Source organism: Triticum dicoccoides, chromosome 2B (assembly GCF_002162155.2).
Source record: "Triticum dicoccoides isolate Atlit2015 ecotype Zavitan chromosome 2B, WEW_v2.0, whole genome shotgun sequence".
Lineage (NCBI taxonomy): Eukaryota > Viridiplantae > Streptophyta > Magnoliopsida > Poales > Poaceae > Triticum > Triticum dicoccoides.
In genome coordinates this window covers 281,715,177-281,728,175 of record NC_041383.1, presented here as the reverse complement: position 1 = coordinate 281,728,175, position 12,999 = coordinate 281,715,177, and positions in this window count along the sequence as shown.

The following is a 12,999-nucleotide window of genomic DNA, read 5'->3' as shown; positions in this document are numbered from 1 at the left end:
CTTCTGCCAGAAGTCTGGCGGATCCCAGTTCTGGCATTCGATTGTCCATCTTCTCTCGGTCCTCTGTATCGAGACATCCATCTCGGTGGGCTCCGGAGCATCGACGCTGTTCTGATTTGATCGCTGGGCCAGGGATACTCCCTTTGCGGCTCGCTTTCCCGACCTCTTCTCCATCTCCGTCGATCCCGTGATTTCTGTTGATAGGGCCCTTCTTGACTTAGGGCGCCTTGCTTTCCGACGGCCTTTTGGTCCCTTGGAATCCGCCGTCTTGCATGAGTTGCTTGATTGTGTTGCTCTCCACGAACCGATGGTGGATGGTGGCCCTGATCTGGTGCACTGGCTCCTTGAACCTTCGGGCCAATTCTCCACCAATTCGATGTACCTGGCCATCGCTCCATCTTCCACCTCCTCCCCTATCGATGGTGTGGTCCATCCGCCTGCCACTGAAGATCCGTATCTTCATGTGGCAATGGATTCGTGGTCGGGTCCCGTCCGAGGTGGAGGTGTGCAAGCGAAATGGCCCGGGTACTGGCATCTGCCCGCTTTGTGGGGTCCCCGAAGACTCGAACGACATTTTCTTCTCCTGCGTGTCCGCTCAGTTCCCGTGGAGCTGCTTTCGCGAAGCGGTCGGTGGAAATTGGTGCCACACCAACTTCCCTGACTTATTTGCCAAACTCCAGATGTCCCCCGTGACTTCTCGCCACATTAGGTGGATTGAGATTGGGGTCCTCGCCTGGAACCTCTGGACTGTCCGCAATAAGCTTGTGATTCAGCGCACTCCTCTTTGACGGGCTACTGACGCTCTTTTCAAACTCTCGGGTTTCTTGCAGCTTTGGCGGCCGCTTAGCCGCCCCCTGGACCGTGACACCATCTCAGCCTTCATCGCTAACCTTCGCTCGATGGCCGTCCGTCTATCGCCGCCGCCCCCGCCGGAACCAGACTAGACGCTATCTTCGTCCAGCGTGCTGTGTTTTTTATTTTCTGGGCTTGTTGAGCTGTGCCCTCAACAGAACCTTTGTACTTTGTTGTGAGACTTGGGTGTGTGTGTGTGTGGACTTGACTCTGTATGTGTGATCTTTGGCGGTTTGCTTTATTTATAAAGTGGGGCGAAAGCCTTTTTCGGCACAGCTGATCAATTTGCTCCTCTTCACTATACCCATCAGGTAATTAATCAGTAGACTACAATTGCTAAGAAATTAAACTACCCAAGGTTGTATATGTTTAGATCTTGAAGGAGAGATGTATAAGGCTGTACTTATATACTGATAGCTAATTAAGAAGCTGGGAAATATATACTCATAGCTAATTAGCGAGGACCTTGAGAGGGATTAATTCAGTGCTACTCGTCTCATTATCTAATCTATCCATGCTATGGCTGCATATTTATTTACTGTACCAAAGATGGTCTTTCTTATTTTAGCTGATCCATCCCATGTGATATGCTAGATTTTAGCATCTGTATTGATGAACCTTTGATGAAACTAAAGAAAAACTAGAAGTGTCCTTGATAGCATGAAATGGACATCTTAACTAAATATAAGCGATTTCTTGTCACCCACTGTCCTTTTATTTGTTCCATGCTGATAGCTTTGCTGATTTAACATTAATTAAGAAAACCAAATTCAGTACTGCTCCAGCTTACTCAAAACTTTAGAACATGTTCAGTCTTCAGTTAACTCCATACAAGGGACTCTTGCTTTTTTACTAAAGCTAGATTGCAATTGCAGTAGAAGATAATCTCATACCATATCATCTGCTGATGATATGAGATTAACAAAGGCCTTGCTTGCCTCATTAGTTGCTGTAGTTGTCAAGCAAAAATTTCAGTCCACTAACCCAAATTAATTCAAATAACTAAAATTAATCCAAATCAATTCAAATAATTCAAATAAATCCAAATAAACCAAATCAATTCAAATAACCCAGATAATTCAATTAATCCAAATAACCCAGATAATTCCAATAAATTCCAACAAGGAGTTGATATACAAGGATTAGACAAGGCATACACAAGGACATGACACAAGGGCCTCTTTGTCCCCTCTTGACACAAGATTACACAAGACATACACAAGGAGCACCTGACTACATGACATAAGGGCCTCTTTGTCCCCTCTTGACTACATTCTTTTCCTTTCCCTGGCCACTTCTTCCCTTTCCTTCCCTTTACTTTTCTTTCTTTTCCCTTCTCTAGCTAATTCTTTCCTTTCATTTTCTTTTCCTATTGCAATTTCCATTTCTTCTATAATGGCCCTAGTATCAACAACTACCTGACTGTCGCAATATACACTGGTTATTTCCATTCCAGCATTCTGAAAGCGATCCTTGTGCAAGTGGGGCAACTTACACTGATTTCCTCCTTTGTCTTTCATAACTTCAAACATAACTGCTTCTAATGTGATAAAGCTTCTGTGCAACTTGTCGGGATCGTAGTTCTCGAATTCCTCTTCCACACCCTGTACCAGTTCCTGGATGTTTGAAGGTGACCTGTAGTCGGTTAGAGACTGGAGAGAGTTATGGAAGCAGAGGTCCAAACAATTTAACTCAGGGCTATTTGGAGGCTGTTGTAGCAATCGGATGTCAAGATCAGTTTGTTACACAACTTCTCGAAAAGCTACATCATTTGGAAGGACATGAGGCTTTGCGTTATCCTATTGGATGAATATTGTTGCTCCCTCATCATCGTCAGGCCACTTATCCTGAATTGCCGGGATAACCTTATTGATTAGATAATCTCTGCACACGGGCCTGGTTACTTTCACTGATGTCAACACTTTTGTTCCCTTTGTTCTGTTCTGACTTGTCCGCTTCGCCTCAGTCTCTTCGACGAATGCCCAAATTCCGATCTTCCCATCGAATGTTAGCTCCCCCTCATTGTTATATTGAGGCCTGGCAACAGCTGTTAGGAACATTACCTTCCCAATGCTGTGAGTGTTTGACACGGTGCACTTCAGTTCAGGTTCTCCTGGAAGTACATAGTAACTATTCTTCACTCTCGTCATGTCAAGCCACTTTTCATCGATGTGAACCATATCTGTCATTGGTTTAAACATAGCCCGAGAAGTTGAGATCGAATTGTCATCGACCATGGACATACAAAATTTCAATCTCGCAAGCTTGTTCTCTAGCTTGAGGTGAGGCTTCACGGTGCTTGTGATGCGGTTGAGCTCATTCAACTGGAACCTCTTATGTAGGGTCGATCGGGCCACACCTAGAGACCATGCCAGAGATTGAATTGTCCTTCTTTTATTAAGTGGGATTGTTGAGGTCCTCACTAGATCCAGCTCCTTTCTATTTCGGCCACATCTTCGTGGCTTCTTGCTTGAGACATCTACTTCTTTGCCATCGGCAATTTGCTTTTTGGCGTCTTCCCAAATTCTTTCAACAGATCGTACACTTATGTCCAACATGTTTGAGACAAGCAGCTTGTCGTCTGGTTGAACAGACCCATCTCTAAGCTCGATTACCGGCAAGGCGAAGTGAACACCATGCCTCTCCTTATCTGACAATTCTCTTCTTTTCTCTTGAAGTATCCAATTCATAAATTCATCCTCTTCCTCTTGAGCTTCATCCTCTTGCCCTTCATCTTCTTGAGGCATCCAATCCATAGCTTCATCGTCTTCCTCTTGAGGCATAAAGTTCAAATCCATAGCTCCATTATCTGCCACTTGACGTTCCTCCTCTTCAGGGATCCAATTCAAATTAATACCTTCACCGTCTTCCTCTTGAGGCATCAAGTTCAAATCCATAGTTATGTGTTCCTACCATCAATGAAAAAAGATGAGTACACCATAACAAGAATATACACACACAAAATGAGTATGCAAGTTAAATAAGAAATGTTGCCATGGCACCATTTCTAGTTTAGTTGCCATGGTAGCCAAACAAGAAATGCGGCCATGGCACCATTTCTACAAATGGCTGCCATGGCACCATTTATAGACAGGCTGCCATGGCAGCCAAACAATTTGCTCTAACCATATGCCATTTTACTCTAGTTTGGGGTATTTTTTGTAGCAGTACCACATGATCAACAGTACACAAACTTTCAAACTGCATTTGGATAGGTTCATAACTGAATTTTCTGTGTATTAGTTTAAATGAATTCTAGGGAGTATCATGTTTATTGAAACATTTGCAAACACAGATCATGGCAACAAAACATCCATGCTCAGTATGACATCAATCTTGTGCATCCATGCTTAGTAGACTAAGTTTACTGTCAAAACTGAGCATTTTTAGACTAAAGTTTACTGTCAATAGATGAGTACTGAAATTACTTTATGCTAAGATTCAGACTAAAGTTTACTATCAAAACTGTCAAAATTTACTCCTGTTATGACTGATTTTAGCTCAAGTTCCATTGCTATGCACTAAAGTTCCAACATGCATGCATTTGTGTTTGATGAATCCCCTCCATCACTGAAAAGAATTCAGCTAACACTATTTTTGCAGAATTGTTGTTTTTAGTTAACTAATTTTTTTTTGATTATCTCCCTAGCTATTGTTCTGGAAAAATTGTTGTTTTTCAGAATTGTTGTTTTTGCAAAATTGTTGTTTACACTACTGTTTTCAGTTAACTAAACTAGCAAAGATTATAACATGACAAGTGTCAAATAGTTCAATTTATCTTGCAAGTACAATTTGACCAGATTATATACTGCAATTTTGTTTCAATTAGATGATTGCCTTACTGGAGTACATATTAACTGAAGCCTGAAACCTGACATACAACACACAACATGCTTAGTCCCTCTTTAGTTCATTCACTTCACATCATTCAACTTTAGAGTTGTGATTCATGATTTGGACATATGGGTGCCCTCTCTTTTCTTTGTAATTTTAATTGGGAGTAAATGACAAAATTACAGGTCATTTTTTGAGAGTGGACTGTTTTCCATTATGTTTCTGCTTCAATCTGAATACCATCTTAATGTCATATCTGAATGAGTACTGTATTAATGATCATTATTACAGGAAGCAACAGCAGCACAAAGAGATTACACTGAATGTCTACTCCTTATGCTTGCAACAAGAACATCACTAAGAGATTACAACAAGGAACAACAACAGTTGCTACAGATCAATCTACAAGTCAGAGATTACACTATACCTGGAGGACCCGAAGATCACCCTGAAGCTCTTGAGCAGCTCGGGGAAGCCAGAGGAGGAGCGATGGCGTTAAGCTCGTGTGCAGAATCGGCGGCCGGAGTGGGAGCAGACGGGATTGATTCCGTCGATCCACGGCCTCCCAGCAAGCGTGGCTCAAGGAGGACGTATGTATGGGCGAGGCGGAGCTCCTAGTATGCTTGGAGAGGACTAAGGAGGTGCGACGCCGCCGAGCTCCTGTGCCGATGCCACTGCCGGCGTGGGAGGAGACGAGCTCGTTTTTGGAGTGTGGGGGGAGCTCCTGTGCGGAAGCAGCGACCGGCAGCAGGGGAGAAGCAGCGACCGACCGGCAGCAACCGTTTTGGCCAACGACAGGAGATCCACCGGCCTGGAGCCTGGCGGGCGGCAGGATCTTCCCGCGCCTGGAGCCTGCGTGCGGGTTGATCTTAGAGAATTCAAAGTTGTGGAGGGATGTTTTTGTACAAAGTGCAATAGTTCAAATTTGAGACCCCCTGCGACATGTTTTTCGAGACGGAGGGAGTACTACATCATGTACTGTGTGTCCTAACTATTGATCGAGGGACTACCACAATGAGCATAGAGACTGGAACCTTATCAGTTTTGGTCGTTACAGATGGGTGAAATGGTGGGATTGGCCAGTTTTTGGGTTGTGGGCATTAGGTTGTGCCGCACTAGTGGGCACTGAACTGCTATCCAACGCCCATTGGAGGGAGAGGGAGAGGGAGAGCGAGAGGGCGAGGGAGAGGGAGAGAGGCCAACCTCTTATCCGTTTCTATTGATTTTTTCATAATTTTTTTATGGACCTCCTATGGACCGAACTAAAGCCCCATAAATAGATTCATAATATTTGGACCAAGGTTCACATTTGATTTGGTAAAAGTAACAGAAATGGTATGAAATGAGGTTTAAACTATTGCTAGGTCAAGGCTTGGGCTAAAATTGTGAAATAATTTGGAATCCCCCAAATATCGCACGAAAGGCTATGTGCAAGGTTTGGGATCTATCTCATGCTAAAACATCAAAAGGGAGAAGGGGTCAAATGAATCATTATTAATAAAATGGCAATATAATTTATTGGAATAGTTATTGTAGCTTCCTAATAATATTTGGATAACAAGTGTAGGGTTTTTAAGAGAATAACCATGTGAAATCTCTCAATTTAAATAGATCAAAGATCTATGCATTTTATTGAGTTACATTTTAATTAAGGTTTGCACTTAATTCATATTTAGGGTTTAATTTATCCTCATTTCAAAATTAAAGCATGATCACATGATAGCATGTTGCAATGATGATGCAAAAATAAAATAACAAGCCATTTCAATTAGGGTACCTCACCACAAGTCTAGGGAATCCGAAAGACACAACAAGTAGATAAATGGGGCCAACAAACCAGATGGAAGAAATTCTTGACACACTAGATGGAAGATACTTAGAACCCATATAAAGAGTTATGATCACAAGGTAGAGAGAGATCTACGCTTTACGCGGTTTACCAAAGCTCTGAGCAGCAATAATCTGAAACTTGCAAATAGTAGATCAAATAGAAGATTGTTTTGACGATGCTTTGACAAAGCACTCCGAGCGTCAAAAGACTTCAGTCTCATAAACGTAAGAACAAATAACATATGCATGGATAAAAGGCCGGCAGATAGCCATGTTCATTCTTGTCATGCTATTATAGTCATGCAACGACCGAACCAAGGTAACCAACACTGCGTAACTATGAAGGTTCCCCTCCATATTTAAGCATAACTTCAAGCATTCGGTACGCGGGAGCAGTTGCCTCTATGCAAAATAACCTGGAACAAAAGAAAAAACCAGGCGTGACTAGAACTGAGTGATTACAAAAGCAGTAGGTCAAACACATAAAAAATGGGTTACCTTCTATATACAAACGACCCTTCTAAAAAGATTTTTATTTCTTCCTAGGTCCAGTGGTCCCTATACAAGCATTGTCCTAACATGGGAAAACACGTTAAAAGAAAACAATTGTTGTTCACTATAGGAATTGAATTTGCCAGTTCATTGGGTTAAACATCATGCATCCACATGAAGGTGATCAACAAAATAAAAAACAAATGAATATTATCATTCAATCCCATTCACATAGCTTAAGAACACAAGCAGAACATTAGAACAGTAGTGTGCTATTACAGCGGAACGTACATAAAACTGAATCGAGTGTGTGCTATGCAATAAGCATAAAGAAATGAAAATTACAATCTAGAGATAGAACAATAAAATGAGCATTTGTGACTGGCAAAGAACCAGGATATTAGATTGGCATGCCTGGTCAGCATGGGCAAGCTTTGCCTCCTCGATAACTGCAATGCTAGGCTATGTTTCCTCCATGATGGGTACCTGCGAGACAAGTAATCATTGTTGTTGCGTGCCAGTTGCTAATCATTGTTCTTCATAGTTGCTAATCATTGTTCTTCATAGACTTGCAAATGCTAGAACAAGAAAAATGTTGAATTTGACCACCATGTCAAGTAATCATTGTTGTGTGCTAGTTGCTTGGCATGTGTAATTTAATCAGTATTATTTGCGATTCTTCTAACTCTAGCATGACTCATAAATCAAAATAAAAAATGCAATGGTCGTTCTTCTGACTCTATTTATCGAGTTCCCAAGCTATTTCCATTCAATTTCATATGAAAAGTTGATTCCACAAGAAAGATTTAGATTGGAGAATTTCATATCCACAATACAATGCAGTTGTTGAACGTGACATATCTTGTATCTCTAATCTTATCTTCTCTAGCCTTGTATAGCTAACTCCTAGAGATATGGTAGGATTAGTTACCTTGTCATGCAAGACATCTTGTGTATATAATGTAACCTACTCCATGGAATACAATGAGTTGCACCAAATATCCTCTCTACATGGTATCAGTTTTACCGTGATCTTCTGTCGCTTCGGCACCCCTACGCCGCCGCGCCTACCCCTAGTCGCCGCCGCGCCAACTCCTAAACCTTCCTGCCGCCGCCGTCGCTACTCCTCCCATAGCCACCGCTGCCGCCTCCTCCTTCCCACACCTCAAGCCGCCACCACCGCCGCCACCTCTCCCGTAGCCGCCGCCGCTCCTCTTCTTCCCCCTGCCCCCACTACCTCTCTCCCGAAACCCTAAGGGCCACCGCCGCTACTTTCTTCCCTCTGTAGCCGCCGCCGCCTTCTTCTCCACACCCATCGCAGCCACCGCTCCCTCCTCCTATCACCACCACCCAAAACCCTAACCACCCGCCGTCTCCATGGCCAAGGCTGACGCATCCGACACCGGTTCCTTTTCCGGTGCCATGTTCACCTCCGATCGCCTCAACGAGATCCACATCAAGGACCACGTACATGTCAACCTCGACCTCGACTCACCGTCCTACAATGCATGGCGCACGTACTTCACGCTGCTGTTCCGCTCTTACCATCTCATCGAGCATGTTGACGGGAGCGTTGACATCCGCGACATGAAGGACGACGACGAGTGGCTCGCTGTGGACGCCTGCATCGTCAAGTGGCTCTTCCTCACCATCTCCGGCAGCCTCTTCAACATGGTGAACGCCCGTGATCCGTCCGTGTATGCTATGTGGACGCGCCTATGTGATCTCTTCCTTGACAATCAACTGTAGTGCCGCGTCTTTCTTCAAGGGGAGTTCTTCACTATGCAGCAAAATGATCTTTCGATCGACGAGTACTGCACGCGGCTGAAGGTTCTCGCCGATGAGCTACACGACATCGGCATGACCATCGATGACTCAGTCCTCCTCACCAACCTCCTCCGCGGCCTCCACCCCGACCTTGGCCAGTCCGCCGCCAACCTCTCCCTCATCACGCCGACGTACGCGAAGGCGGTCACATACCTTCGCATGGAGGAAAAGCTTCTCCGTCACACCGCTCGGCAAGCGACCCACGCCGCTCTCCACGTCGGCCTCGCCGCCGGCCACGGCTCTACCCCAACCCAGTCGGGGCCGCGCGGTCCTGCTCCTGCCCCGCCACCCGCGCTTGCGCCCTCCGGCGGCCGCAAGCAGAAGGGTCGCGGGGGCCGGGGCCACAACTCCAACACGATGCTGCGCCCTCCTGCGCCCGCGGCGGCTGCACCTCCCCTGCCTTGGCTCTCGGGGTATAACCCATGGACGGGAGTAGTGCATGCCTACTCCATGCCCGTCCCCCGCCCACCAGCTCCGGGCATTCTCAGGCCACGACCGAGCACCCCTCAGGTGCTGCTGACCGCACCGGTCCCTGCTGCGTATGGCAACGCCGCGGCCTACGGTGGCCCGTCGGCCTATGGTGGTCCCTCGGTGTACGGCGGTGCGCCGGGCTATGGTGCATATGGTGGCGCCCCTCCGGTCTACGGCCCGGCGCTTCTCTCCGCCCTTCATGCTACCCCCTCGCCGAGCGCCTACACCGGAGGCGGCGATTGGTACATGGACACCGGCGCCGCTGCTCACATGGCCTCCAGCCCCGGTATCTTATCTCGCGCCGCTCCCTATCCCTTCTCCTCCCGCATCATGGTTGGTGATGGCAACTCTCTTCCCATCACCCATCATGGTTCATCCTCCCTTCCGTTACCCTCTTCTTCTTTAACTCTCAATAATGTGCTCGTTTCACCATCCTTAATTAAAAATCTTTGTTCTGTTCGTACTCTTACTCGTGAAAATCCTATCACTGTTGAGTTTGACGCTCTCGGTTTTTCTGTTAAGGATGCTCGCTCCTGGAGGGTTCTGCACCGATGTGATTCTCCCGATGATCTCTACCCATGCGGTGCTTCTACACGCAGTGGCCCAGTTGCTCTTCATGCCGACGTCTCGCTTTGGCATGCTCGTCTCGGTCATCCCGGCGCCGACGCCCTTCATAAAATTTTGAGCACTTTTCCCTTTTCATGTAATAAATCAGCGGCTCACACTTGTCATGCTTGCCACATAGGAAAACACGTTCGTCTACCGTTTTCTTCATCTTCATCAATTGCTACTTTTCCCTTTGATGTTATTCATTGTGATGTCTGAACATCCCCAGTGCCTAGCAATTCGGGTTTATCATATTACCTTGTGATTTTAGATGAATTTTCACACTTCACTTGGACTTTTCCGTTACGCCGCAAATCCGACGTCGCCTCCACCCTCCACTCATTTTATGCCTATGTTAACACTCATTTTCATCGCACCATTGCTCATCTTCAAACCAACAACGGAAAAGAATTTGATAACCTCGCCATTCACCATCTTCTATCCACTCATGGCACCATTTTTCGCTTAACTTGTCCATACACATCCCAACAAAACGGCCGTGCCGAACGTGTTCTCCGCACCCTCAATGAGAGTGTCCGCGCTTTGCTCTTTCATGCACACATGCCACCTCTCTTTTGGCCCGATGCGCTCGCAACCGCCACTCTCCTTCTCAACCTCCGGTTGTGTAAACCACGCTGGAACTATACCCCTCACCATCTTCTGTTCGGGTCTCCTCCATCATATGATGATCTTCACGTCTTTGGTTGCTTATGTTATCCCAATATCACCGCTACCACGCCACACAAGCTCGCACCATGCTCTCTCGCTTGTGTCTTTCTTGGCTATCAACTCAACACCAAAGGCGTTCGCTGCGTCGACCTGGTCTCTCGGCGAGTGTTCCTCTCACGGCACGTTTACTTTGATGAAGCTGTTTTTCCCTTTGAGTAGGTTTCATCGACAGCAGCTCCGACCTTGGATGCTCCCACTCGACGGTCTCGGGGAGCCCTTGCGCTCCCTTCGCCGCGCCCGCCCTCTCCTTTGGCGGGCCCCTTAGGCCTCTTGGCGGGGTTTCACTCGTCGGCTCAGGAGGAGCCGGCCTTGCCTCGGTCGGCGTCGCCCATGCACGTCGCGGCCTTCCCGCCACCCGCGGCCACTCCGCCACCCGTGGCTCCACCTGCGGCACTATCACCGTCACCATCGCGGCCACCCGCGGCCCTATCGCCATCGTCATCGCGGTCACCCATGGCCTCGTCCGCGGCTCCGCCGCCGCTGCTGGTACGGCCATCCGCGGCTTCGTCCGTGGCCCCGTCACCGTCGCTGGTGCTGCCACCCGCGACCTTGCCCGCGGTTTCGTTGTTGCCACCTGCGGCCTCGCCGCCCTCGTCACCCGCTGTCTCAGCTGCAGTCACACCGTCATCATCGGCGGTCCCATCTCCGGCTTTGCCTGCTGCCTCATCACCGGATGTCACCGTCGCCTCACCTTCTCCCGAGGCTGTGGCTCCTCCTCGACGGCGGCCTCGGCCACCACCACCGCCGCCTCATCATTCTATGGTGACACGTGCCAAGGATGGGATCCGGCAACCGAACCCTCGCTATCATAACCTTAGTGTCACGGTCGTCTCACCCGTGCCGCGCTCGGTGCGCTCTGCGTTGAGTGATCCGCATTGGCTTGCCGCCATGCGCTCTGAGTATGATGCCCTCGTCGTCAACCGGACTTGAACGCTGGTTCCCCGTCCCCCTGGAGCCAACATCATTACTGGCAAGTGGGTATTTCGGCATAAGTTTCTTCCGGATGGCTCTTTGGACAGGTACAAGGCCCATTGGGTTGTTCGTGGCTTTGCACAACGTGCCGGTGTTGATTTCTCGGAGACCTTTTCTCCGGTTGTCAAACCCGCCATGATTCGTGTTGTCCTTCAGCTCGCTGCATCTCGTCATTGGCCCGTTCATCAGCTCGACATCAACAACGCTTTTCTGTATGGTCATCTCCAGGAGCGTGTTCTATGTCAGCAGCCCACTGGTTTTGTTGATCCCACTCGGCCCGATGATGTCTGCTTGCTCTCACGGTCTCTCTATGGTCTGAAGCATGCGCCTCGTGCTCGGTATCACCGCATTGCAGCATTCCTCACTGCTCTTGGGTTTCGCAGCACCACCTCGAACACGTCGCTACTTGTGCTTCATCGAGCTGATCATGTCGCCATGCTTCTCTTGTATGTTGACGATATTGTCATCACCGCCTCTCACGCGGACGTACTTCGCGACATCATCTGTCGTCTTGGTTCTGAGTTTCGGCTGAAGGACTTGGGCGCATTGCACTTCTTCCTCGGCATTAATGTGCGACGTGATGCCTCCGGATTTTTTCTCCATCAAGGAAAATATGTTCTTGATCTCCTGGATTGTGCTGGTATAACCGACTGCAAGCCTGCTGCCACCCCTGTCGAGGCCAAGCCGAAGCTTTCTGCCACTGCTGGGTAACCTGCTACTGATGCCGCTCTCTACCGCAGTATTGTTGGTGCTCTTCAGTACCTCACGCTCACCAGACCAGACATTCAGTTTGCGGTTTAGCAAGTTTGCTTGCATATGCACTTGCCCTGTGACGTTCACTGGTCCTTGGTCAAGCGCATTCTTCGGTATATTCGTGGCACACCGACCTTCGGTCTTCGTCTTCGTGCTTCTACCTCCACCGAGCTGCTCGCTTACACTGATGTGGATTGGGCTGGCTGTCCTGACACTCGACGGTCCACATCAGGATATTGTGTCTTCTTCGGTGACTCTCTCATCTCTTGGTCCTCCAAGCGGCACCCCACCATCTCCCGCTCGAGTGTCGAGGCCGAGTACCGTGCCTTCGCCAATGTTGTTGCCGAGACATGTTGGCTCCGTCAGTTACTTGGCGAACTTCGGGTTTCCATCCCGAAAGCCATGGTGGTTTACTGTGATAATGTTTCGGCCACCTATCTCGCGGCCAACCCAGTGCAGCACAAGCGCACCAAGCATATTGAACTTGATGTTCACTTCGTCCGCGAGAAGGTATAGTTGGGTCAGCTTCGTGTTCTTCATGTACCGACTACCCAGCAGTTTGCCGACATTATGACCAAGGGGCTTCCAACCGCTGCATTCCAGGAGTTTCGTTCCGGTCTTTGCATCGCCGAT